Genomic DNA, 26,945 nt, shown 5'->3' with positions numbered 1-26,945 from the left:
TCAACAAAACTAAATACTCAAATTCCATTTGTAAGTGTGATGCCATTTCCTTCATATTATAAGCTATCACACTTTACATGCTGCTCAATAAAATAGATTTGGGAGGCTGATCTAAATATTTTCTTCCAAAGTTTCTAAATTTAGTGTGGTTACCATTCATATATACCTAATGAGGTTTCTATGCACAAAAGATCAATAATTGCAAAAGTCTTTGAATTGTATTTTCTCCAATCCCAACCTTCACGAAAATATAATCCTGTCCTTGGGTGTGACCATCGTACTTCAACTTAAGCAGTCTATTAAAGCACTCCTTTGTTCCACAAATCCTATTTGAACTCTCAGATCACGACACTAACAACATTCAACAAACCATAAATCCTCGGTTTGAAATTCCTTCCAGTGGCACCGCTCAGAGAAGAGACCCTCTCATATTGGTAGCACAGTAAAGGATGACTGGAAAACCAGAAACTCACTCATGGTAGAAAATGGACAGCCTACCAGCCAAACAGGTATAACTGAAAATTCTCTCTTTGCCACATCAGTAAAGTTCGGCTAGGTGAATTTTTTAGTAATTTCTAGTGAAACAATTATTAATAAGGACAAATCCTTCAGGCCAATCTTTTGTTTTACTGCATTCCTTCAACTCACACTGAGTACAAAAAAAGGTACTGTTTTTCAATAACACTTGTAACTAGCCAAACTGGACTCCTCTGACATAACTTGCCTTTCATAAGTTTTCTTCACAACATTGGCTTTCAGCAGTGTTACCATAGGCGTTCATCTGATTTTTTTTACTTTATTTATGATTTAATTATTAGAATGCATATTTTCCGTCCGATGTAGAATTATTTTCCGTGATGTTAGAAAACTACACGTCACTAGCTTAATATAAAGTATTTTTGACGAAGAAAAATAAAGGGTTTCAATAAAATTCATTGTTTATATCAATAAGCAGGATATGTTTTTTTTTTTTTTTTTTTTATATCTTTATTTTTCATAATAAACATAAAAAGGCAAAGTGAAGATTTTTTTCTTCAGTGCCGTGGCCTGTGGTCGGAAAAGCCCCGGAGGGTTGCCAGACATCACCAGAAAGCCACACTAACAGATGAAATTCCTCAAAACGGCAACCCTGCTGTCATGCATTTCTAGGTAGAAGTTTGGAAAAGGGGAGTTTACTTTCATCTCATCTTCATCAATTGAGCCAGAATCAGTTTGGACTTTGGAAGGTTGACTGCTTTGCCTAACCTGTCTGTCAACTGGAGGACTAATCATCTTGGCATCAGAATCATATTTAAAGAATGTGCTAGAATGAGTTCCTCATCCACATAAAGTGCAACCATCTCAAATGGGGCAAAAACTCTTTCGAATGCATGAGGTGCAGCACACAACACAGCTTGAAACTAATACACATTGATAGGAATGTGGAAGCAGGTACCATTGAATGACATGAAGAACACTCCTGGATGACTTCATGGAAAATCTCTTAAAACTTCACATACATGTTCAGCTTTGAAACAGCCAGTACTTGGAGTAGAAAATAACTTCTCATGGTTAGGAGTCCTAAACCTGGGATCAGAAGCCTGAATAATCAAGTCCTTTCTGTCCTTGGAAACCTCTGCCAAAAGATCTTTCACATGATCCCAATCAAAGTTTTGTATGGTCTAAATAGTAAAAGTAAAGCTGCTTTTTGTCTTGGAAAAACATTTTTGGATCAAATCATACAATTGTTCCCTCCTCTTAAGGATGACATTGATGCCATCATCATGAGCCATATCTATACTCAACAAACTAAATACTCAAATTCCATTTGTAAGTGTGATGCCATTTCCTTCATATTATAAGCTATCACACTTTACATGCTGCTCAATAAAATAGATTTGGGAGGCTGATCTAAATATTTTCTTCCAAAGTTTCTAAATTTAGTGTGGTTACCATTCATATATACCTAATGAGGTTTCTATGCACAAAAGATCAATAATTGCAAAAGTCTTTTGAATTGTTTTCTCCAATCCCACCTTCACAAAATATAATCCTGTCCTTGGGTGTGACCATCGTACTTCAACTTAAGCAGTCTATTAAAGCAATCCTTTGTTCCACAATCCTATTTGAACTCTCAGATCACGACACTAACAACATTCACAAACCATAAATCCTCGTTTGAAATTCCTTCCAGTGGCACCGCTCGAAGAAGACCCTCTCATATTGGTAGCACAGTAAAGGATACTGGAAAACAGAAAACTCACTCATGTAGAAAATGGACAGCCTACCAGCCAAACAGGTATAACTGAAAATTCTCTCTTTGCCACATCAGTAAAGTTTGGCTAGGTGAATTTTTAGTAATTTCTAGTGAAACAATTATTAATAAGGACAAATCCTTCAGGCCAATCTTTTGTTTTACTGCATTCCTTCAACTCACACTGAGTACAAAAAAAGGTACTGTTTTCAATAACACTTGTAACTAGCCAAACTGACTCCTCTGACATAACTTGCCTTTCATAAGTTTCAAACATGAATCAAATGCTCTCTGAATAATTTTGCATTCTACTGAAATGCTCAGTATTTTAGACAGAGTTATCTTTTAATAGAAGACCTACATATTAAAACTTGATTTAGAAAAACAATCATAAAATACTAAAACAAAACCAATCTTACAAGATATAACAACAACTGCATTGCTTCTAAAATTGTTCATGAGTATATTCAACATGCAGCTAGCATCTTCATCATTGTTACGAAAACAGATCTTAAATATCAAAAACTGCAAATTTTTTAGCAATTTGTATTTTCCTAGGTATACAAACTGAAGTCTTTTAGGTAAAGTGTCTTCAGAATGCAACCACACTCTCCCCCCTTGTTTCCAACCTCTGACAAGTTTGTGTAAGCGCTGAAGACTCTCCATACAAAAGGAAATGGTTTGTATCCCCTTAGGAATACATCACTTTACAAAGTAATATCCAATCAGTAGTCTCACATTAAATAAATTATAGTAAAGCATTAAAATGTCAAGAGCAATAATTCAAATAATTTATGATTACTTACACTGCTATTCAAGATACACCTCTATATACACACCAAATATCACTATGGAAACCTTCAAGTCTGCTGACATTAAAAATTTGCTACATGAATGCTTCATTTAACAATCAATGCAACAATCTTATTATTTTGTTGAATTATAAGAATAATTTTAAAACAATTTACTTTTAAAGTACGTACCACATGGCCTTACCTTTTATCTGTCAAATTACAATGAACAAATCAGTAAAACTACATCATTAATTACACCTAACATTGGTATGGATTACTATTAAAAAATACAAATTATTTGTGGTAACTAAGACTTACTTTCATGTGAGGAATGCCAGGATTGCTGTATAAGTTTACCCTATGGAGATGAGGGGTCAACCAACCATCATCCTTATCCTTATGAGCTCTTCACTCATTCTTAGAGATTCAGCCACTCAGGTCCAGGTCTGGTCTGCTACTACTGACATGTAATCATCAAAATCATTAAATTGGGATTCAGTGCAAGGAATTTGGTGATGGGGAGCAGCATGTACTCACTCAAAAATGTTTTGCAACATACCTCAAAACTTTTTGGACAATAGCTTACAATAGTGGCATCTCGCTAATGCTCAATGACCTGTGAGATAAAGTGGTGCGGCCAAGTCTGTTACTCATCTTATTGGTGCACGTGACAAGACAATTTAACTTTCCTGCCCGAGTGTGGCATCATATGATAACATATGACATTATGAATTTTTTTTTGCTTTTATGTTTTGACAATGATTATGGTAAATGATTTCTATCTTTATTTATATAATTTCACTGATGATTAATAAATATTATTTCATTAGTTAAGATGCTTTTATTTGGATTCCAAATAGTTTCTTCTGACTCGTGCCCAATTATCTGGCACAAAATTTGTCTAAATGTTTAGTTATTTTTTGTAATATGATTTTTTCATTCACCATTCTTTTTTATATTGTTAACTGTATGATTAACCAAAATTAAATAATAAAAACACATTCCAATTTATTCTTTTGTATATATCAAAAGAATAAATTGTTGTTAGGCGAACAAAAACTTATGGAACATGTTGCAAAACATTTATGAGTGAGTCTAAATGTTAAGACCTTCCCAAGAAATTTAATGATGGGGAGATCCAAGTGCCTGTTAGGACTTTCCCATGTTTCTTGATACAGAGGCCAAGTTGCCTCAAAATACCCTGGTATTTATCCCATGGTCTGAAAGAATCAATTTCATTTGCAAAGGTGATTTCTTATTGCTTCTGGATCCCAATCACGTTTCAGGAAATTATTCCAATGATCAAGGCATCATCTTGACTACTGATACTCTAAATCCTGTAGGTGGACTTGCTGCCTCCTTGCACAACTTCTTTGTCAAATTCAGCAATTGATGGAGATGTGTAACAAAGGAGTATGTATTTCATATGAGGTTCACAATTACAATACGTATCTATAATTTTATAGCTTTATACTCTATGATGTATTTCAGAGCGAAAAATTGTTTTCTGAGCCTGACTGAAATACTGTGGTTTCACATTTTACAAACTCACATTAAGCAAGTATACTGTTTAGCATAAGCATAAAATGGATATAAAAGCTAAAAATTTCGGTGAATGGTAAAGCCAGTTAGTTACTGGTATTTAAAAATATCATGCCATCCCTGAATATAAAAACTAGTTCGAAGCATCAGCCACAGTTTACCATATAAAATCTTCATCTTATAAAATCTTTAGTTACTTAAAATTCTGACCATAAAATAAACTTTGCACTATAACCATATTTTGTATTATAAAAATAGCATCGGAATAACACATCATAAAAATGCAAGAACTTCATTCTAAAACTAATAAGATTACTTGTAGCTAAGATACAGCTTTACCAGTCTAAAAGATATATCACTGTAGGTACCTTCCAGGGAGATTTTTGGTTATAATGATTGCCTTGGCTGGAGACTTTTTGTGGTGGCTTCTTCCCTAGTTGGAGTGTTCAGTGCGCCCCATCCAAGTCCAACGTGTTTGCTGGGGACAACTGACTACAGTCTGTTTTATATTATCAAATGTTTTTTGTTTTATTGCCGTAATGGGTCATTGTTCTGTAAAGTCTGATTTTCTAATGCTGCTGTAAGTTTGCTATCGTCTCCTCATTAATGATTTATTTTCTTCCTCTACTGTTTTTTTTTGACACAGAATTGAAATTCCAAAAGCGTCTTGTAACGTTGTCACCGTGGTCATCTAATGAGCACAGGTTCTAAAAACAGTTGGCATAGGGCTGCCCAGCTAAGCTCAAAGCACTTTTATAGGAAGCGCACTTTACCTTTAAGCTGTTCTAATACATCAGGTAAGCTTTGGATTGTGGTAGCTGCCTCTGTATATTCTTGTCTTTCCAATAAAGATTCTCCTTGTTTAACTGACACTCGCTTCTACTTCCTTATTTTCCTGCAAGGGCTGACCAGGAAAGAATTTCTCAATTGAAGTGCTGGGCTTGATCCTCGGGAGGGCAGCTGTGCTTTTTATTCTTTGCATACTCCAGCTTCAGATCTTGATATTCTTTAGACTTTTGTTTAAACTTTTTCAGTCCTCCTTCAAGGAAGTACAGTTTCCCTTTCTCTTAAAAGCTCTCTTTATGTAATGCAAGTTCTAGATCCTGAATTTCTTTCGGAATTTTGAATGTCACTTAATAAACGTGTCATTGAATTTGAAGAGTGTCATGTTGCGTCTTTAAATTCTTTTAAGCTGTGCATTCAAGGGCTTTGACTTCTGTATCATACTTGTCCTTATACTTATCAACATCATTAGTCAACTCCCCATTTTTTGCTGTAAACAGATCCACTTACTTTTGGCAAATTAGTACTTCTACAATGCAAGCATGATTTTCTCTCTCAGGAGCTTCACCTCATGGTGGAGATCTTTGGTTGTTTTCCAGTGAGTGAAGTTACTTCTCCTCGGGATGAAACATACTTTTTCATGAGCTCTCGCAACGCTCTCTTTCTTGACGCAAACTCTGCACATGAGCGAAGCTCTTCATTACTTTTATCAGGCTTTTGATTTTGTAATCAGTTAGCGTCATTCTGACAGTGATCTAACTCACTTTCTTGTTTTCTTGATTGGCATTATACTCGCGTATTTCTCTTCAATATTACGGCTCTTTTTTCATGTTGCAACCATTTAATTCAACTCCACACACTTTCTTAAGCGCTATAAATTTTTCTCCTCTTCAAACTGATCCCTCTCTGTTTTATCCTATAATTCTTACCTTCAATCACAGTCCTTTGTTCATCTCTGAGACCAATCAATTGACTAGCATTAGTGTTTCAGATTTATGCTGCAAGTTCTTCAATATCCCTTTTGTAATTTCTGACAAAGCTCGTTTTGGAGTTCAGTCCAAATTCTTTTATTAACCAGGCTTTCAGAGAATTCCAACAGATTCTAGTTCCTTCACTTTCATCTTATAGCCACAACGAGCTCATAGACCCTCCAGTTCCTGCAAGGAAAATGATCATTGTTATGATACAATAAAGTTTCATACATACTTACTGGCAGATATATACATAGCTATAGACTCCGTCGTTCCCGACAGAATTGCAAATTTCGCGGCACTCGCTACAGTAGGTCATGTGATCTACCTCCCTGCTCTTGGTGCAGGGCTAGGAACTATTTCCCGTTTTTCTAATCATAATCTCCTTCACCTGTCTCCTGCGTGGGGGAGGCCCTGGGTGGGGTCTTCAATTGTAGTATATCTCCAGGTAAGTATGTATGAAACTTTATTGTATCATACATGTCATTTTCATACTTCAACTTACCTGTCCGATATATACAGAGCTGATTGACTACCCTTTGTGGAGGGCAAGAGACCAGCTAACGAACTGACTAGAAGGTAAACAACATATGTTGTAGGTAGAAAATAACCTTAGTTCCTCCTTCTTAATGAAGACTTCGTGGCTAACGGCCTAGGAGTCCTGCTTCATCTCAAGAACTTAGCGAGATAGTGTCTGTGGCCAAGAATTTCTTGTGATCTGTCGATGGGGTCTCTTCCACTACTCGACAGAATCCTAAATGGCGTTTGTCAATGGGCAGCACATCCGCTTTAATATGACAAACACGCACTAATTTAAGGACACAACAGAACCAAATCCCGATCACTCCGGGATCCTACGCCGTGTTAGTTCTAAAGATTGCCTATAGTTATCCCCAAACGCTTTGCACACAACCACACACTCGAAGATCATACATACAAAAATAACAAATTTTTGTACCTCCTCTAATATTCAGATGTCACTCTCGATTTTTCAAATAAAGAGAAGTGACAGGCCGCCTGTGCGACAACTGAACACTCCCTCACCGAAAACCCAGAACACATCGACAAGAGGTTACAGTCGCATCATTTTAAGGATTGGTGCTTCCTCCTTATTACCCAGAAACCGTCTTGTGCTGACACAAACGGACCTAAACGGAAAGAATTTATCACATACGTAACCTCGTACGTCTTTTAATAATGGGATGCCAACCACAGAGTTGCATCTCCAATAAGTTGTATCAAATATTCTTTAGTGACATATTTCGTTTGAACGCCACCGAGGTTGCGCTTGCTCTAACTTCGTGGGCTCCCACTCTTAGGAGATTAAACGATCATCTGGACACTTCTTTGAGCTTCTCTGATAACACTTCGACAAAGAAGGCTAATGCGTTCTTAGCATTGCTCTCATTGGGGTCTTTCACTGAGCACCAAAGACTTTTTCCCTGCGAACCCCCCTGCTTCTTCCTGTCCAGATAAAATTTTAGAGCTCTAACTGGGCACGGGATCTTTCTGCCTCTCTGCCCACCAACTAGAACGTCCTTTAACTTCGAAGCTCCTGGTCCAGTATTCGAAGGGTTTTCATTTTTTTGGCCAGAAAAGGGACTGAAATGAACAATTTGCTGCGTCTCCTTGAAGCCAACTCTTGATTCAAGGCGTGCAACTCACTGATTCTTTTTTGCTCGTTGCAAAAGACATCAGAAACCAACCTTTCCTCGTGAATATTACGGAGCGAAGCAGTGTGAAGTGGTTCGAATTCTCTGATGAAATAAATTTAAGACCACATCTAAGTTCCATCTTGGAACCTTAAGTTCGCTTGATTTAGATGTTTCGAATGAACGAATGAGGGTCGTGCCAATCCTTGTCCTTCGTTAGATCTAATCCTACTGTTTCTAAGACTGCTGAGAGCATACTCTGTACCCCTTAATATTTGGTACCCGAGAGATGCGACTTTGTTCTAGAACACAAGAAGGATCTGCTGCAATTTCGGTCACAGAGGTACTGGAAGAGTACAGCTTCTCCGACCTTACACCAGTTTCTGAAAACTTCCCACTTCGATTGTACACTCGTCTCGTAAGATGATCTGCGGGCTCTAGCAATTGGCATTTGCTGCCTGACGAGAAAACCCTCTCGCTCTGACGAGTTTTCGATAGTCGAAAGGCAATCAGAGCAACGGCGGGTAGATTTTGATGGTACCTTCTCGAAGTGGGTTGTTTGAGCAGATCTATTTCTGTTTGAAGAGATCTTGGGTAAGTCCCTGTCTCATATCCTCACCTCTGTGAACCAGATTTGAGCTGGCCAATACGGAGCGATCAGAGTCTCTTGGTTCCTTCGGATGCCACGAATTTTTCTGACTACTTTCCCCCAGAATCTTGACGGGGGAAAAGCGAAACGTCATTCCTGACCAGTCGGCAGGCGAAAGGCGTCTGTTGCATAAGCTCGGGGGATCCTCCACCAGGGCCACAAAATGTATCTATCGCCTTTGGATAGGATGTGGCGAAAAGATCTATTTGACGCTTCCCCCAAGGCCGCCACAGCTCTGACAGAAAGACTTCTGAGTGGAGTGTCCATTCTGTGGGAAGGACTGGAAATCTCCTGCTCAGTCTGTCCGTCTCACATTCCTCTCCCCTTGAATCAAACCTTGTTAGAGAGCATTACCTTCTTTGGTTCGGGTTCGCCCAAATCATGTAGATCCGTGGCCACTCGTACAGAGCAAAAAAGAGTACGTCCTCCTTGCTTCTTGACATAACCAAGCTGTCGTATTGTCCCCGAATTTATCTGCACTACTTGCCTCTGACTAAGTGTTCGAAGCTCTTTAAGCGCCAGGTTTAAGTGCTAAGAGCTCTTTGGCAATTTATGTGCCATGACACCTGTTCTGCCGACCAGGGTGCCTTACACTTCTCTGGTCCCAATGTTCACCCCAGCCCGCCTCCGAGCGTCTGAAAACAATGTCAGGCCTTGGGTTCCGTACTTGCGGGACACTCCTTTGTTGTCCTTAGTGGAGCACCACCAGCTTCCAATGGTGTTTTATATTTCTTCCGTATTGGAAACGTATCCGATAGCTTGACCTGTCTGTCCAACATCTTACCGACTTCTTCTTAGAAGAACTGATCGGTCGACAGATGTAATCTCCCTAGTTAAAGAACTGTTTTTTCGAGCGAGGAAAGGGTTCCCAAAGGCTCAGCCATTCCCTTCGGGCCAAGTGACGCTCCTTTCCCTAGAAAGGTTCGATACTGTGCACACCCTTTCTTTAGTCTCTCTTGCGATGAAAAGCTCGAAAGACCCCGAATCCTCTGAAATCCCCAGATAAAACACGTTCTGGCTGGGGATCATCTGGACTTCTTCGAGGTTCACAGATCCATCCCAAAGACTTTTGTCAACTCCATTGTTATTACAGGTCCTCCAAACACTGCTTTTGAGACCTGCGTCTGATGAGCCAGTCGTCCAGGTACATTGAGACATTTCTCCTTCAATGGTAGGTGTCCCTCGCTACATTTTTCATCCGTCCTGTGAAGACTTGAGGAGCTGGACAGGCCGAAGCACAGGGCTCCTGAACTGATAATTTTCTGCCTTCGAACATAAATCGAATGTACTTCCTCGTACGAAATGTGATCGGGATGTGAAGTATGCGTCCTGAAGGTCTATGGACACCATCCAATCCCCTTGGCCGTAGTGGCTGCAAGGACCTGAGGCAGAAGACGTTTCCATGCTGAACTTCTGTTGTCGCCAAATTTGTTCAGCGCACTTACGTCCAGTACCGGTCTCCATCCCCCCGAGGCTTTTGTTACAAGAAACAAGCGGTTTAAAACCCCGGGGAGTTGCAATCCATACAATTCTATTGCTCTTTTTTCCCCACATCTGTTCCACCAGTTGACGAAGAGTGTTCCGCATCATCTGTCCCTGTATCTGGCGGACAATTTCCCCTCGGAGATTGTTGTCAGGTAGGAATGTCCTTGATGGTATGCGATACCCCTTCTGATAATCGACATCCGTCCAGTGTTGGCTCCTAGTCTTCCCAGGCTTTCCCGAAAATACTGTACCGGGCTCCTACGGGTGTCTTTTTTTTGGAGGACAGAACTCTCACTCTCACTTCCCTTTCCTTAAAGGCACGGAAGGAAGACCTGCCCCTCTTATCGGTTACTTCCTTCTGGCGATCGGGTCTAGTTGGAAGACATGCCTCGAAAGGGCTGTTTCTGAGCTGGGGCGAGCCACTTTCTTTCCTCCTCACTAGCCACAGGCCTACTCTTCCCTTGATGATTGTCTAAGGAGATCCTGGGTGGCCTTTTCCGTCAGAGAATTGCGGCGATTCCTTCACCAACTGCGATGGAAAAAGGTGTTCAGAAGAGGCGGCAAACAATAAGGCGGCTCTCTGCGAATGCGAGACGCCTTTGTGGAGGAAAGCACTGTGGCAAACCGCTCTTTTCTTTAAAACTCCTGCACCATATAGCGACATCACCCAGCTGATCCTCCTGACAGCCTTATCAATGCAGGCTAGGATGCAATTCAGGGTTTCTGGGTCGAGTTGTTTTCATTTTCTTGAGATTTCTTGCCAGAACTCCAGGGTACCAAGTCTAAGAATTGAAAAACTTCTAGGTGTGAATAGTACCTTGGTAGGTGGTCCGTTGCCCGAAAGCCTCCATGTAACCTTTGCTGATTCAAGCGTGCCTTCTAGACTGAATCCACCAAACTCGAGCAATCTGAGTCGGCTGAAACGGACAGAGACAACCTATCCTCTCCAAACCGTTTCGTCACATTCCTCTCCTCCCTGTAAGTTTTGGCGAGGCATACAAAAGACCCGTCCTTCCTAAACATCCTTCTTCTTCTTGAACCATGAGTCAAGAGATTTGTAGCGCTCTCCTCATAGAAATGGCAAGGCTTCATTTAAGAAAGAGCGAAGACTTGAAGTGTTTCGTGCTCGAAAACTGCGACACGTGAGAAGGGGAGCAGCTGGTGTCCAAAGAGTCTCCATATTCCTCCAACAGAAGGACGAAAGGACTTTATAATAATTTAGAAGATCCTTCTTCTGTATCCTCCGATGCTCTTCTGGGTTAGAGGCTCGAAGGAGAAGGGGCTCTCTCCTTCTACTGACTCTTCTCTTACTCTCTTCCGAGTGTCAGTATACGAGGAATGCGGCTGGTGTACAGCAGAGATCTCGCCTGGGAGGCTTATGCGGTGGCTTGGGATCCTCCTGGCGCCTGCAGGCGCAAAGCGCCTCGCATACTCTGGCTTTTCAGCAGCGCCTGGTGCGCCTGGAGGCGCATTTTCATCAGGCGCCTGGCGCCTGGCAGGCGCATTTTCATCAGCGCCTGCGTCGGCAAAGCTCCTCGCATACTCCTGGCTTTCATCAGCAGCGCCTGGCGCCTCGTAGGCGCATTGTGTTCATAATACTCCTGGCGCGTGTATGAGTATTAAGGTTCCCGCATACTCCTGGCGCCTGGAGGAGTATAAGCTTCGTAAAACTCCTGGCGCCTGGGAGGATTATGGCTTTATTAGGCTCATTTGTTCGGAGTACTCCTGGCGTTTGGTAGGAGTACTAAGATCCGAATATCCTGGCGCCTGGGAGGATTATTCTTCGAATACCCCCGGTGCCTGGGAGGAGTAATTTAGTTCATTAATACTCCTGGTGCTTGGAGGAGTAATCCGTCTGATGTTTTATAGGCGCTTCCGTCTTATAAAGTGCTCTACTCCTAACAGATCGTCTTCTTCATCCGCTCTTGGCGCTCTGATTGAAGATCTTGAATGTTGTCCTGCTCGTTACGCCTACTCGGAGTTTTGCTCTGGTTGGACGCCACTGCTCTTGACAGGAGTAGCTTCCTTTCCTACTTCTCCCTGCCTAGCGCACCGCCCCCCCCAGGATGGCCGCCTGTGGCGTACAACTCCCCTGAAGGAATGCGTCGCGCCGGCAGAGATAGTTCTTTAGATCTTTTAATATGATCCTATCATCCTTCTTACGAGTAGGCTCCTTATAACGAGTTCCTACTACAAGCTAATTGCTCTGCATATCTTAAAATTTCTTGGTTGAGAATCTTCCGATCAGGAGAGGGAGATCTGTAAGGCGCTCTAGGATCTCTTCTAGTCCAAGATTCTGACTGGTATTCTCGCCCTCTTTACTACCGAAGGAGCGTCCTCCTTCCGAGAAGCGCTCGGACTCGAATTGATCTCATAGTTCTCACAGGCGCCTGGCGCCTGGCAGGGCTCTGCATACTCCTCTTCAAAGGACGGGAAAGGTTTCGACTCTCTTCCACCTCTTCTCGAGAGGCGAACTCGAACGACGAAAAGCACTCTCGTAGGACCCTCTTATAGCGGTCTTTAGCATCAATACGATCGATTCTGCCGAAGGGACGGCCTGATCGTTTGGATTCTCCACACCCCTTACGGCCTTTCGACTTTCCTCTCCTCCGGCCAGGGAGCTTGGAAAGGTCTAGGCCTGGGAGCGTCGCAGAGCGACCAAGACCCACCCTCCACTACAACTGGGGACACTAATATCACTGCCACATCCTTCCTTCCTTACTTCCAATGCTGCGAACCTTTTTCCTGCATGTTTTCTGCAGGGAAGCTCTAAGTTCTGCTATTTCCGAAGAGCCGAACTAGAGGGATTAGCCATTTGTGAACGTGCTGAAACAGAATGGTCATTATCATCATGGAAAAGCTACAGAGCTAGAGAGTACATCATGAGATTCAGACCCTTCTATGGGTTTTCTTCCTCTCTCTATCTCTCTCTAACTTCTTCAAGTAAGAAGTTAGATTTCTCCACTCTTGTGCACTCAGATTCTCACACTCATTACACGATTCTCGAATTGAACATTCCAACATTCTACCCCTCTACAACTAGTGTGAGGATCTAACCGAAGCTTTCGGCATCCTCACTTACGCCCTCATATCCACACACACTCTGACCTAACACTAGATCAACATATTCAAAAATCCAAAAAAGAAAACACATACAAAAAACAGTCCACGATAGCGAATGCCAACAACGATCCCCAAGTACGTCACCAATATCAGCGAGAGATGATCAAAAGCTTGCGAAAAAACGAATTCTATCAGAGAAGTAAAACAATGTTGATACAGCCGGCGACAGAGAGATTATGATTAGAAACGGGAATAGTTCCAGACCTGCCACCAGAGCAGGGCCGGTAGATCACACCTGACCGTACCTGTGCGAGTGCCACCGAAATTTGAATTCTGTCGGAACGACGGATTCTATAGCTATGATATATCTGAAAGGTACGTTGATGTATGAAAAATATAGATATGGTAAATTGAAACAGTTCAATTTGTGTGTAAAATAAAAGACATTTCTGTATGTATTATTAATATGAAATACAGTAATTATTAAATTTGATATAGCACATTTAATATAGTTTATTTTTCGGAAGGCTACTTATAATTTACTATGCCATTACCATTGGCAAATATCAAAGACAACCAAACAGCATATTACCCTAACATTTCACAGATTTCTGGACTTGTTCAACCATTGCTGGCGGGCATAATATAGTATAGTAGTAATCTTTGTAAATTACAAGTAAACGGAAGAAAAGACAGTAGAAAGGAACACATTACCATATATAACAATAATGCATACCACAGAGAGGGAAAAAAGAAACTGAAATCTTTCTCTCTTAAAGACTAGTCCAAAAGATTGCAAAATAAATTCTAAAATTAGTGTAAGTTTCCTAATACTGTAGTACGACTAAACTTTTAATATTATGTATTGGATAATTTAAAAGAACTGAAATGATTCATTATTTGCTGCAGTTTGGAATTTCATTAGTCATAAAAATAGTTTGTTTTATGCACAAAAAAGTTTTCACACAAACCAATGTAATCACATTGTATATTGCTGCATTCATGTTCCCTATTTTCCATATTAACCAGTCCTTTATTTCTCAAAAAACAGAAAATGATATTGTTAAGATACAATAAAGTTTTTGTACATACTTACCTGCAGATATATACTTAGCTATAGACTCGGTCGTTCCGACAGATTTCAAACATCGCGGGCGCAAACACGCGACCGGTAGGTCAAGGTGATCCAACCATTCCCGCCGCTGGTGGCGGGTCTGGAACCTATTCCCGTTTTCTAAGCCTTAATGTTCTCTTACACCTGTCTCCTGAGGGGAGGCTGGGTGGGGTCCATTAATCGTATATAGCTGCCAGTAAGTATGTTACAAAACTTAATTGTATCTTAAAATATCATTTTTGTGTTCAAGTAACTTACCCAGCGATATATACTTTACTGATTGGCACCCTTGTGGCGGGCACGAGACGCTAAAACAAAATACTACTTAACTAAATACATTAAAAACAGGGAAAAAACCAACCTATTTTTCTTGGGATAACAATAATCCATAGTTCCTAACCTTATTGGGCTGAAGACTCAATGAACTACTGTCGATGAGTCTCTTTGCCTCAAGAGTTTCAAACGAGGAATAACCTAATGGTTTGAATAACTCTTTGGATCGTGGTCATGGTGGCTATATCCCGCTTAGCGCGACAGAGCCTATACTGGATCGTACCAATATGGGGGCTGACCCACTTACATGGTAGTCCTTGACCTTTTGTCATATCAATGGAGACTCGCCCTCTTACAGACAGAGTTTTACAGGTTATTAAACAAATCAAAGAGCACTGAAGCCAATCCCGATCACCTTGACCATGTTAGTCTTGTTACAATCTATGAATTGTAATAGGGTCCCGATTCCCTCTGAAATTAACCAATAAAAACAACCACCAATAAACAGTAATTGACCTTAAACTAAATAAGAAGGATTAGCCTCAGCCCCTTTCTCCCAGCACTGATTCCCGCCGAACTACGCTCAGAGCAAAAGCACTTTTTTTCGTACGAAAATTTTAACATCTCTTAGGTAATTCCGAGGCGCACACCGAATTACATCTCCAAAATGTCGACTCTATAAGACCTGAAGCGACCATGTTTTTGTGAAATGCCATCGACGTAGCTATTGGCTCTCACTTCAGGAGCTCGCCACTCTGAGAACCATTGAAATGCTCTTCTTCGCATTTAAGGTGTCTTCCCTTATTACATCTTTATTGAAAAAATGTAAGGGCGGTCTAGAAATCGCTCTTTTCGGATCTCTTACAGAGCACCAAAGACTTTCTTCTGTACCTTTTTTTTTTTCAGCAACTTCTTCTTTCTCCAGGTAGAACTGAGTGGTCCTGCGGACGACAAAGTCCTTCTAGTTCTCTCCCTGTTAATGAAGATATTCCTTTTATCTCAAGCTTTCTTGCCAGGCTTTGAGGGATTTTCATTTTTCGCTAGAAAAGTGTTGAAAGGAGCAAATCGCTGAATCTTTCTTAAACCCCACTTTAACCTTCCAAAGCTTGCAACTCGCTCACTCTCTTTGCTGTGCTAACGCAAAAAAGGAATAAAGACTTTCTTGTTAAGTCCTAAACGAAGCTGCTGAGCCGGTACTAATTTTCCGACATTAGGAACTGAGGACACGATCCAAGTTCCAACTAGGCTTCTGTTACATGTTCTTTCGTGGTCTCAAAAGACTTATAAGTCATGAAGATCTTTATTGTTTTGTCAGATCGATTCCTCTATGTCGAAAAACTGAGGCCAGCAATACTTCTGTAAACCCTCACTGTTTGAAACTGCCAGTTACAGTCTTTTCACTCAAATAAGGAGAAAATCTGCGATTTCAGTTACAGAGGTACTGAGGAGGATATTTTCTTTCCCTACAACATCTTCTAAACAACTCCCACTTCGACTGATATACTTTAGAAGTGCGACGCCCCCCGCCCTTTCTGCTCTTGCCAATAGCCTTCGCCACTTCTCGTGAAAAGCCACTTGCTCTGACAGTCCTCGACAGTCTGAAGGCGGTCAACTTAGAGTCGGGGAGGTGTTTTGTGAAACCTGTCGAAGTGGGGTTGTTTGAGAAGATCGTTCCCTTATGTAAGCGATCTTGGAAAAATCCACTACCACTCCAGCCACCTCTGTGAACCAATCGAGAGCCGCCAAAATGGAGCGATGAGGGTCATTTTTTTTTTTTTTCCTTGTTCCTTCCGAGCAAGCGAACTTCCTCAATCACTTCTCCTACTATCTTGAAGTGGATGGAAGGCGTTGACGCGTCCAAGCCCGTCCAATCTAGCAGAAAGCTGTCTACTGGCTACTGCTTGAGGATCCGAGATCGGGGAGCAATAGGTTTCTAATCTGTGGTTCTTGTTTGTCGCGAACAGTTCTATAATTGGGCCTTCCCCACAGATGCCACGTTGTTGGCAAATCTTAGGATTTGAAGTCCTATCCGGGGTAGGACTTGATCGTTTCTGCTTAAACCAGATCTGCCCGGACATTTTTCTTTCTCGTCCCTGTACAAACTTGAGAGGAGAGAGATCTTCCTTTCCTGTGCCCAAATCAGCAGATCCTTTGCTGATTCGGACAGGGAAAAGGAATGCGTCCCTACCCCCTGTTGCTTCTTTATATAAGCGAGGGTTTGTTGTGTTTCCGAGTGATCTGAATCCCATACACTGAGAACCTGTTCCTCGAAATGAACCAAGCTAGATGCATGCTGATTAGCTCTTTCTTGTTGATGTGCCAGGACACTTGTTCTCCTTCCCAAATGCCCTGACACTTCTTGCGACTAGGGTCTCTTCCCCACCCTGAAATCTGGGGCTCTGCAAACGAACGCGTAGGGCGCGGGTTCTGTAAGCGAGGAGATTTCCTGCTTAGTTTCTGTGGATCTAACCACCCAACGGATTATTCTCCTTGCTCCGTTGCGAGATTGGAAAGTCTCTCCCAATTGTTGGATTTTTCCAATCCCACTTCTCCTTCAGATAAATATTGAAGGGGCGTAGGTGGATTCTTCCTAAGGAAACGAACTGTGTCCATCGGGAGGGTCCCCGCAAGCTCATCCTTCCTCGCGGTACAATGTTCTTTACTTAAGAAGACTGAACCTTTTCTGGCAAGCGTTTCTCCTCTTTCCCTGCGAAGGATACGCTAGAAAATCGGAGAAGTCCCTCTGAATCCCAGATAGACAATTACTTTGCTGGGATTCAGAATGGATTTCTCGTGATTTACTTTTACTAAAAGATCCTAATGACTTTGTCAACTTGAGTCAACTAAAAGGTCCCCGACATTTTTTTCTCCGATTGGCTCTTATTAGCCATCTTCCAGATATAACGAGATCCCTGATCCTTCCAGAATGTAGCCATAAGCTACATTCTCATGATGTCCGTAAAGCTTGAGGGCAGTCGAAGTCCGAACGCCACTCTCCGGAACTGGAACACTTTCCTTGGAACATGGACCTCAGATATTTCCTTGCTCCCGATGAATTGGCACTGGAAAATAACGCATCCTGAAGGTCCAGGGAACCATCCCAGTCCCCTGGCCAAGACATATAGAACAGAGGAGACGTCTCCATTGAAATTCTTCTTCAAGGACAAGAAATTCCAGGGCCACTTGACGTCTAGACCGTGGTCTCCATCCCCCCGATGCTTTTTGTACCCGGAATAGCCGATTGTAGATCTGTGGACTGGAGATCTTGAACCAGTTCTAACCGCTTCCTTGGAAATCATCGTGTTCCACTGCTTGCAACATAGCAGCTTTCGGACCGGATCCGAGTATCTGGCGATTAACTCCCTTGGAGTTGTTCGTCAGGGAGGATTTTCCTGAAGTGGATCACTATTCCTTTTTTCAGAATAGAAGGGACCCGGGTCCCCGCTCCCTTCTGGCCCCAGACTTGGCAAAGTGGAGTAGTCCCTGGCGCCTACTTTCGTCTGGAGGACCTTGCTGTTCATCTATACTTCCCGATAGGACCTTTCTAGATGGTCTACTCTTTCTCTCTGGTCTTCGACCTCTAGAGGGCTCTAGAAAGAGGAAGCCCCTCGAAGGGGGCTGAACAAGAAGGGTCTCTCTTTCTTCTCTATCGGCACTGCCGGCCTGAACTTCTTGGCTGAGTGCGTGAGTAGATCTTGAGGTTGCCTTCTCCGTAAGAGATTTCGAAACTCTCTAACCGTCTCTTGGTGAAAAAGGTGCGGGGATAAAGAGCAAAAAGAAGAGATGTCCGTTGGCAGGGTATACTGCTCTTGGCTAAGAAAAGACTAACGACCAGATCTCTTCTTCAAAACTCCCGTTCCAAAAAGGAGGCAACCTCCACAGAACCGTCCCATGACGCTCGTGTCCAGGACAATCCAGGACCTCAAAGTTTCCTCCATGGAAACAAAGTCCATGTCCTAGCTCTCTTCGCTAATGCTCCTAACGCCCAGTCCATAAAGTTGAAGACTTCTAGGGTTTTAAAGATGCCCTTAGAAAGTGTCCAGCTCACACATGCCCCAAGTCGCCTTAGCAGACAGCAACGACTTCTCCTAGCAAGTCCACTAAGGAAGCAAATCCGCATCCGCGGAAGAATGCAGGCCTAACCCCCTCTGGCTCTTTGGTCTCGTACCACCTTCCTGGTTTTGCCTGTTACTTGTAAGGAGGGCAGGAAAAAACTGTCCCTGCCAACTCTTCCTTCTGGAAGTCCACCACTCTGACAAAAGTTTTCAATGCCTTTTTTCATACAGAGAGCTGAGGCGCATCTTAACGAGAGGACGAGTTTGAGAGCTTTAGTGCTGGACATCACGATCCTGGTGAATGAAGGGTCCGCAGGATGAAGGGAGTCTCCGAACTCCTTTAGCAGCAAAAGAGAAAGGTCTCTGTAGTCCGAAAACTGCTACCATCTACAGCTCTTTCGTCTTCCGATAATACCTGGTCCAACTGTCTCAGAGGAGATCGTTTTGGAGTGATCTGGCTCTTCCCGGAGAAGAACTCTTTCCCGGAGAAGGGGAGCGCGGACACATCATAGCACTCACTATACGAAGAGTGAGGCTCCTGTCCTGTCGCACACTCTTGTGCCTACTAGACTCTTGTTGTCTAGGTTCGTCGGGTTCGTGCGCTTGCTAGCTCCTGGCGTCCGTGATTCAGGGCGTTGAAAAGGATCCCCGCGTCTGATTTCCTGACGCTTTACAGGCGCTTGGCCCTATACACTTGACCCCTAACGTACTCCTGGCGCTGTTTCTGGCGTCCTAACTCCTGGCGCCCTGACTCCTGACGCCTGACTCCTGCGCCCTGACTTCCTGGCGCCCTGACTCCTGGCGCCCTGGACTCCTGGCGCCCTGACTCCTGGCGTCCTGGCTCAAAATCGTCCTGAATTCCTACCTTCTAAGCAGAATCCTGACGTTTGTTTTATGTTTTTATATTAGTTGTTAGCCCCCCACACCCCCCCCCCCCCACACTCCGCTACCTTGTTTTGAAGTTTTCGTTATTTTTTACGTTTTGTACCCCACCACCCCCCCCCCACGTTTTTAATTATGTATAATTAATTATTTATGTTTTTTGTTGTTATATGGTTGATCTGTCCTGTTACGCCTTCCCCACCCCCCACCCCGCCCTATGTCCTCACCCCGCCTCCCACACCCCCCCCCCCCCCACCCTGAAAAAAGAAAATCCAGCGTTTCTAAGGGCTCTTGACGTCCTTTTCTTGCTCCCTTGCTGCCTCTTTGCGTCCTGTCTGGCCCTTGGTCCTGAAGACCCAAGGGATCCGATACCTGAAATCGGAATCGGTTTTCCGGTTCCTGTTAGCTAAACCTTGCGAGCGGACTTCTGCTCAAAAAAAACAAAAAAAAAAAAAGTGCGCTGTGTCTAAGAGGGCGCTTCGTGAAGCCAGCCCTATATGCGCTAAGGGCTCTTCTCCTCAGAGAACAATCCTATCCGACGAGTCCCTTGACGAAGGCGATAAACGCCCTGGAGATCGTGAGAGAGAGTTCTCCTCCTATACGAAGAAGGACCTTAGCGGAACTCTTTAACAGAGCGAGACATCCTTCCGTCCTTGTAGAGTCCTTAGCAAGAGCCTACGCGCGCGCTTACTGCTCTTTGCAGGAATTAACCAAAAACTTCTTGGTCGGATCGCTGAAGAGCAGGCTCCTCTTGTCTAGTCCCTTAGGTCCCTAAGGCCACTCCTCTGAAAAAAACGCTTGCTCTGGGCTGGAGTCAGCAGCGTCTCCTTTAGGCGCCTTCCAGCTCCTTCAAAGGGCGCGAACGGGAAGGCCGAACTCCATCCCGTTTAGGAGAGGTAAGAGTCTGAGCGGGCCCGAAAAAAACCTCCTTTAGGACGCCTTTTTTTCCTTTCGCGGCAATCGAGCAGCCTGGGACTTAACAACGGATCTGACGCAGGGAACGCCTGACATTTTTTTGGGCTGTTCTGCATCTCCTGCGGCTATTCGCATTCCTCCTCCCCTGGTCCTGTGGAGTTTGGAAGAGGTGAGGCCTAGGAGCAATGAGGAAACCGGTCATACGCCCCCTCCACTGCACTGGGGACACTGCACAAGTCACTATCACCACTCTTACTTGGTTTAGGAGTCTCGTAGCTGGAGCTTGAATTTTCTTTATTGAAGCTTTTACTTTTCCCTCTCTGATTGAGAACTTTGGATTCAGAACAGGAGAAGCAGCTGAGGCTAAGGGAAAATTGTTAATGGAGAGTTAATTTCTTGTTTCTAAGGAGCCAAGATCTACTAGATACCTAGCTGAATCCTTCCTCACGAGGGGGATCTCTCTCAAGCTTCCTACCAGCTGATTATAAGTCCTTCCATTCAAGCTCCGTAAGGTTCTCGCATTCCAACACAGGTTGTTAATAAAAGAACTTCATTTCTCCCTGCATTTAGCGCAAATCTATGCGGATCTATCCGTTTGGCAGACTACCTACAGTCTTCCTACTGCAAACTCTAAACATAGGTGAAGCTTAGCGGCAGACATCGTGAAGGTAGTCAAAACCAAGTCGAAAACAGTCCACAATAAGCGTATGCCAAGCCAGAGAACACAGAATACGTCACCAAAAAAACCAATTCCGAATTCTCTGCAAATGAGTTTGAAATCCAAGATGGAGGAACGAACAATGTTTGTCCGTTCAACGACAGAGAAATTATGGCTTAGAAAACGGGAATAAGTTCCAACACCGCCACCCAGTCGGCGGAATGGTGGATCACCTGACCTACCTGTCGCGTGTTCCGCGAGTTTGAAATTCTGTCGGGACGAACACCGAGTCTATAGCTAAGTATATATCTGTCTGGGAGTAATTACTTGTACAAAAACAAAAAATATGTCAGCCTTCATGTACCATATAGATCCTAGGTAATTTATCATTTACTCTCACATTTTCATATAAACTCTGTGAGGCAGCCCCTTACAATGAACTTATGGAACACTGCAAATGACACAAACGTTTTTGCCATGTCTCTTTTGGCCCTAGCTGCAGTGGTCTTTCTCTTTTTACTTTTCACGTTTTTCTTTGGTCTCTTCCTCTTTCTCAGACATCCATCTTTAACTCGACCTTGGTCCCCTTCTCACCTTTTAGTACAAACATACTCTTCCAGTGAATCCTTTAAGTCTAGAATCTTACTCTAATCTGTTAAAAGTAATATGTATTAAACTACATTATCATAAAACCACAACTAATCATGAGGCATCCACATCAACAAAGAGAGCGCAATTTTAAAGTGTGAAAAAGTACATTCGGCGCTATGCACACTGAGCTCATAACTTTGTTATTGATATATGAGAAACTTTTTTTTTATATAAAACAGTTTGACTGTTTTCCATCTACTGAAGGGCCAAAGGTATTGGTGCATGCTACACTCATCCATGTTTAATTATCTATCTATTCTCTTCTGCCTTCAAGACATCAGAAGCTACATATCTGGGAAATATAAAATTGCATACCATTGGCTAATCATGATTATGGGTTTGTAACAGCAAATGCACCCAATTTAGATGACATGAAAGGTTTAATAATACTAATTGACAATAATCCACTTCAGAAGTAAATATTAGAAGCAAGTGTGTGCATACGAGAAAAAAAAATTGAGTTTGGCTGTCCGCTGTGACCATACGGAATCTTAAGGTTCTGTGCATTGTTTTGTGTCGGAGACTGGAGATATACTTCCTGCAGAAAAGTTTGTCTGAAGACATTTTGTTGTCCAAACAACGGCACTAACATTAATAATTTGTTGTGTAACAATGTCTTCTTTACATTTCTGACCCTTTATTTCAAACAACTTAAAACAATAATCCACTTGTAAAAAAATTGGTGAGAGAGAAAGAAATTCTGTGTACAATAGTGACTGTATTAGTTATTGCTTCTCACTATGAGCCCAGTTCTATCAAATTCCACTACAGGTACAATGGGGGGCTCATGTAAGTGTTTTGGTATAAATTGGACAGGATTCACTTGACCATTAAAAAAATTCTATTTTAGAAACCAGAAAAATCACCTATGGCTAAGAATATTCAAATATTCTTTTAGCAGATACTTTATAATGCCAAAATGCCATCCAATCTTTGTCTACATCTTAAGGCCAACTCTCATTTACCTTAAATAAAAGGATAACATATTAACAGATATGTAACGGTTTACCGAAGTATACTGCTGCAATGTTAACGTTGGAACGGAATCGAACGTAGACCGAACAAACTCCTCTTCAGACCAGCTCAAGATTTGACAAGGAAGATTTTATCTCATCCTGTCGTAACATCAATCTGAAAAAAAGGTTTCTGTAAAGTAGCATTTACTTGTGACTGAAAGATTTTTACACATAAAGGTTAACAAAATCTTTAATCACCCCCAGCAATTCCCTAAGCTCGGGGTCCAGTTTCAGCGCATTGATGCAGCCTCTGCCAACCATTTTTCTTCAAGAGATCTCAATCTACTCTACCCCTCTGCTTCATAACCTGCCATTACGTTATTCATCCGCTTATCCTTTGCCTACCTTTTTTTGGGGCCCTGTTTTCTACCAACAAAACACTTTCCACCTCTTTCCCTAACTCTATATCACAGCTACTACCTTATCTACCACTCCAGCAACTTCTATTTCTTCTTTTCCAACTGCAACGGCTGTAATCACAAATCCACTCTCTTTCTATTTGATTTCAGCTTCTGTTCCGCATTGTTTGCGTTGCTTCTGAACAAAATATCACCTCTATCTACCTTTTTACATTCAGCAGATCATTATTTTTTATTTATCTCTTGCATTTTCTGGTTAAAGTACCTAGTAACATACTTTGAATTTTGCCTGCCTAACTTCCTTTCTTTCTCTATAAAATGATAATCTACCCCCTGTACTCGTTTCTCACTCCAGTACACTCCAGAAAGTCACCTTTAAAACGACCAGCACCACAAGACTTACGACCCAAAAAACAATCCTCTAACCAGAACAGGAGCTCTCCCCTCCACCACACACCACCAACACGTGCTTGTCTACTGCCCCGTGTGTATTGTTTTACATCCTGCCGACTCCGCCCAGCCATCTTGTCTTGACGTCACGCCTATACTTCACAACACAACTTAAATACCATCAACAGACAACCTTTCTAGAACCTACACATGTTTCTATATATAGGACACCCACCATATTTCACATGCTAAAATACACATAACAATTATACAATGTATAATCCACTTATCTATACCCATAACAATTATAACAATATATAATGCACACTTATCTTTTTCTTCCCTCCCCTCCGAACTGTTTCCTACCTAGTATTCCCCTCTTATTAATTTCGCTTCGTCTCCAACTCTTTACCCTCTACATATTTCCAATACATTCGCCTGAAACTCTTGCTTTAGTTAAATCATCAGCCATTGCTCCTTTCCTTTTATCCATCTCACCTCCTTTATTTCCCGGATTCATGGTTTCCCTTATTGCAGCAATATCCTGTTTTTAATCTCTTGCGACTTTACACCAGTGCTTCGATTTGATGGCGGTCATTAGTGTTTTACTATTGTTACCAAGGCTTCTAAATTTCTCCCTCCCTACTACCTCTTCCACAATGCTTGAATATATCAATCCTTCTACAGCTTCCCAACACTCATGGCTTGTCAGCCTCAATGGGGGATTTTGCCACTCTCCTGATTTCCTAGACTTCCACCATATGGGACTTCCTCCTCTTCCATCTGTCAAGATATATAACACAGTTGAGTATGGCCATCTCTATTTTCAATCCCAGCAACACCTCCTCTTCATCTTCAATTTTTCTACTGACTATAATCCCTCAAGTTTAACCCACCCCTTTGTCACTGACTGGTGAGTCTCGTATATTTACGAATCATCCCTGCTTGGCTGGATCTTTCCTGCAAGACCTAAAATAGTCCATTCTTCTACTTGTCCTGTATCAATTGTTTATAGCACTAACTCTATTTCCCTTTTGAATTTTTGTATCCTCTTCCATTAACGATCGCTTCTATTGACCCTTTGCCCTTTATCTTCCACTGTTTCCTCCTATCACCTCTCTTTCTATAGTTCTCTTCTGTTGTCTGCTATTCTTCTCTCACCCCATTTCTCCTCTCCTTCCAGCCAACTACTGTTCCCTTCTTTGGGCCATCTGAACCTTACCTTTCACCCCCATGGATTTTACTATTCTAGCCGTATCTCTCTGTATCTGGGTGATCGTCGTTGATTCCTTTGTCACTGTAATCCTAGCTACTTCTCTTAAAGAATCCCCATGTTTGCACTATTGATTTTTTTCCCCCGATACTGCTCCCACTACCTAGGCAGGTCACTCTCATTCATTTTTCATTTTCCCCTCTTATAGAATACCTCATCTCCCTACCCTGCTTCTTCAATATTTTGTTCTCTGATGTTTTTGTTTAGCGCTAGTCTTATTTTTTACAGGACCATTTTTATAAATGCTTCTCTGGCCTTGTGCATTGCATTCAGTGTGTCCCTTACCAAACCCTCTTCCATCCCTTTTTCTCTGCTTGCGGACTAGAACTTTCTTCTCACTATTAGGTTAAGGCAGTGGAAGGGTTTTTTCCAATACATATTTGTTGGGAGAGAAACCTCCATTTTCATTAAACAGTTCCTAGCACTCACTAGAACCCATTTTCAAGCTAGGGACATCTACTTCCTCTTCCCTCATCATCTTCTTACACTTCCTTGATCATGCTACGTCTTTTTCACATAATCCTTGGGCTCCACGGAGATTCTGATGCTGTGGCTATAATTTAATATCCATTTTTCTGCCATCCTCTTACTTTTCATTTGAATTCTCCCCCCATTATCTTGACAATATTTTGGAGAGGGTGCTCCAAATAATAGCAAACCAGCACTCAAAAAGTATCTTTATAGAGTTTCTGGTTTCTTATCTTTTATCCAACAGGCCTGACATATCTCGTTCATATCCACTATTACCAAGAACTTCTCTCTTCTATCTCTCCACATCCTCCTACGACTTCATTGAACGTTTTACTCCAAGAAAAAGCAGACTACCGGTTTGGCGGGGTTTCTTTTGTATTTTTTACAAAGCTCACAATTTTTATCAGTTCCGTTGTACTTTCTGATTTCCTCTTTTCTTTTCGATACCCATTACTCCATTGTGCTGTCCTCTGTTGCTTCCGATATTTTATCTCCACTTCCATGACCAACTGTAAATGTATTTCTTCATTGTGTTCCTTTAATTTCCCTCGGATTCTTTCCCCTTCCAACCCTCCAGTAATAATTCTCTGACCTTCCTCCTCCTTATAGGCACTCTTAAATGACCCTGTTTCGTCTTCTCTTAACTCTACTTTCAGTCCCCCTATACTTCTACTATGACACAATTTTCTTTAAAATTTAGGGTCATCACCCATTTTACTCATGGTTTGCTTACCTATCATCAGGTTTCACCTTGTTGCAGAATTCCGTCTTCAATAAAACTTTCTGTTTTTTAGTTTCACAGTATTTCTTATTATTCCTCTGGATTATAAGATGTCCTCACCAAATTAAACAACTTTATTAGACTCTGGGTCCTAGTGTCCCTCATTCTCCTCCCTCAACTCTTCCTGACTCAAATCCATGACAATACTGCTAGTCACAATTCCCCCCGCGCAAACTGTTGATTTACACCCTGTTCCAAAATTGGCATCAGCCCCTCCCATGATGCTTCCACTATTTATTAACTTCTCCTACATAGACCCTTCTTCTTCTGGTCCGCCATTTTCTGTTTTACCTTATTTTCATTCTAGTCTTGTTTCAGTTTCTTCCTATTATGAAAATTCTGAGGACAATCCTAGCCCATGCCCATTCTGACTGGACATATTGCACATACTGTTACCTTCCTTCTTTGTTTATAGGATTTCGACCACCCCTTCCTCGTTCCATCTTCCCCGATATCTTGGTTTTTCCCTCCCTCCCAGAACTGGCATTGCCTTCTTGAACGAACCCCACCATTCCCGTTCTCTTTAGTCACTATCCCTCAAATAGTCCTTTTCATGTTTGCGACACTTGTTCCGTACTCTATTGCTTTTTCTTGCCACAAGCCGATAATACCATTTGTTTTTGATTTTCCGTAGATGTTGCTTGCGCTATTACTGAATCCCCTTGGACTTTTCGCCTTCAGCGCTGCCTTTCCCCATTGCTCTTTTCACACTCCATATGCTGCCTCTCGATTAATTCAATAGTCCCGCCATATTTTCACTAGATTCTTCTCTATTAGAGGTAATTCTTTTTTTATTCTAACCGTAATTCTCCTTTACGCGAGTCTTTTAAGATAGGCTTTATCTAGTTTCTTCTCTAGGATTTACCTTTGGACCCTCCTGTACATAGTTTTTATCTTTATCTAATGCTTCACTATCTCTCGGGCTTTCCTTTTAA

The sequence above is a fragment of the Macrobrachium nipponense genome, chromosome 44 (assembly GCF_015104395.2).
Source record: "Macrobrachium nipponense isolate FS-2020 chromosome 44, ASM1510439v2, whole genome shotgun sequence".
Taxonomy (NCBI): domain Eukaryota; kingdom Metazoa; phylum Arthropoda; class Malacostraca; order Decapoda; family Palaemonidae; genus Macrobrachium; species Macrobrachium nipponense.
This window is presented reverse-complemented; position numbering follows the sequence as displayed.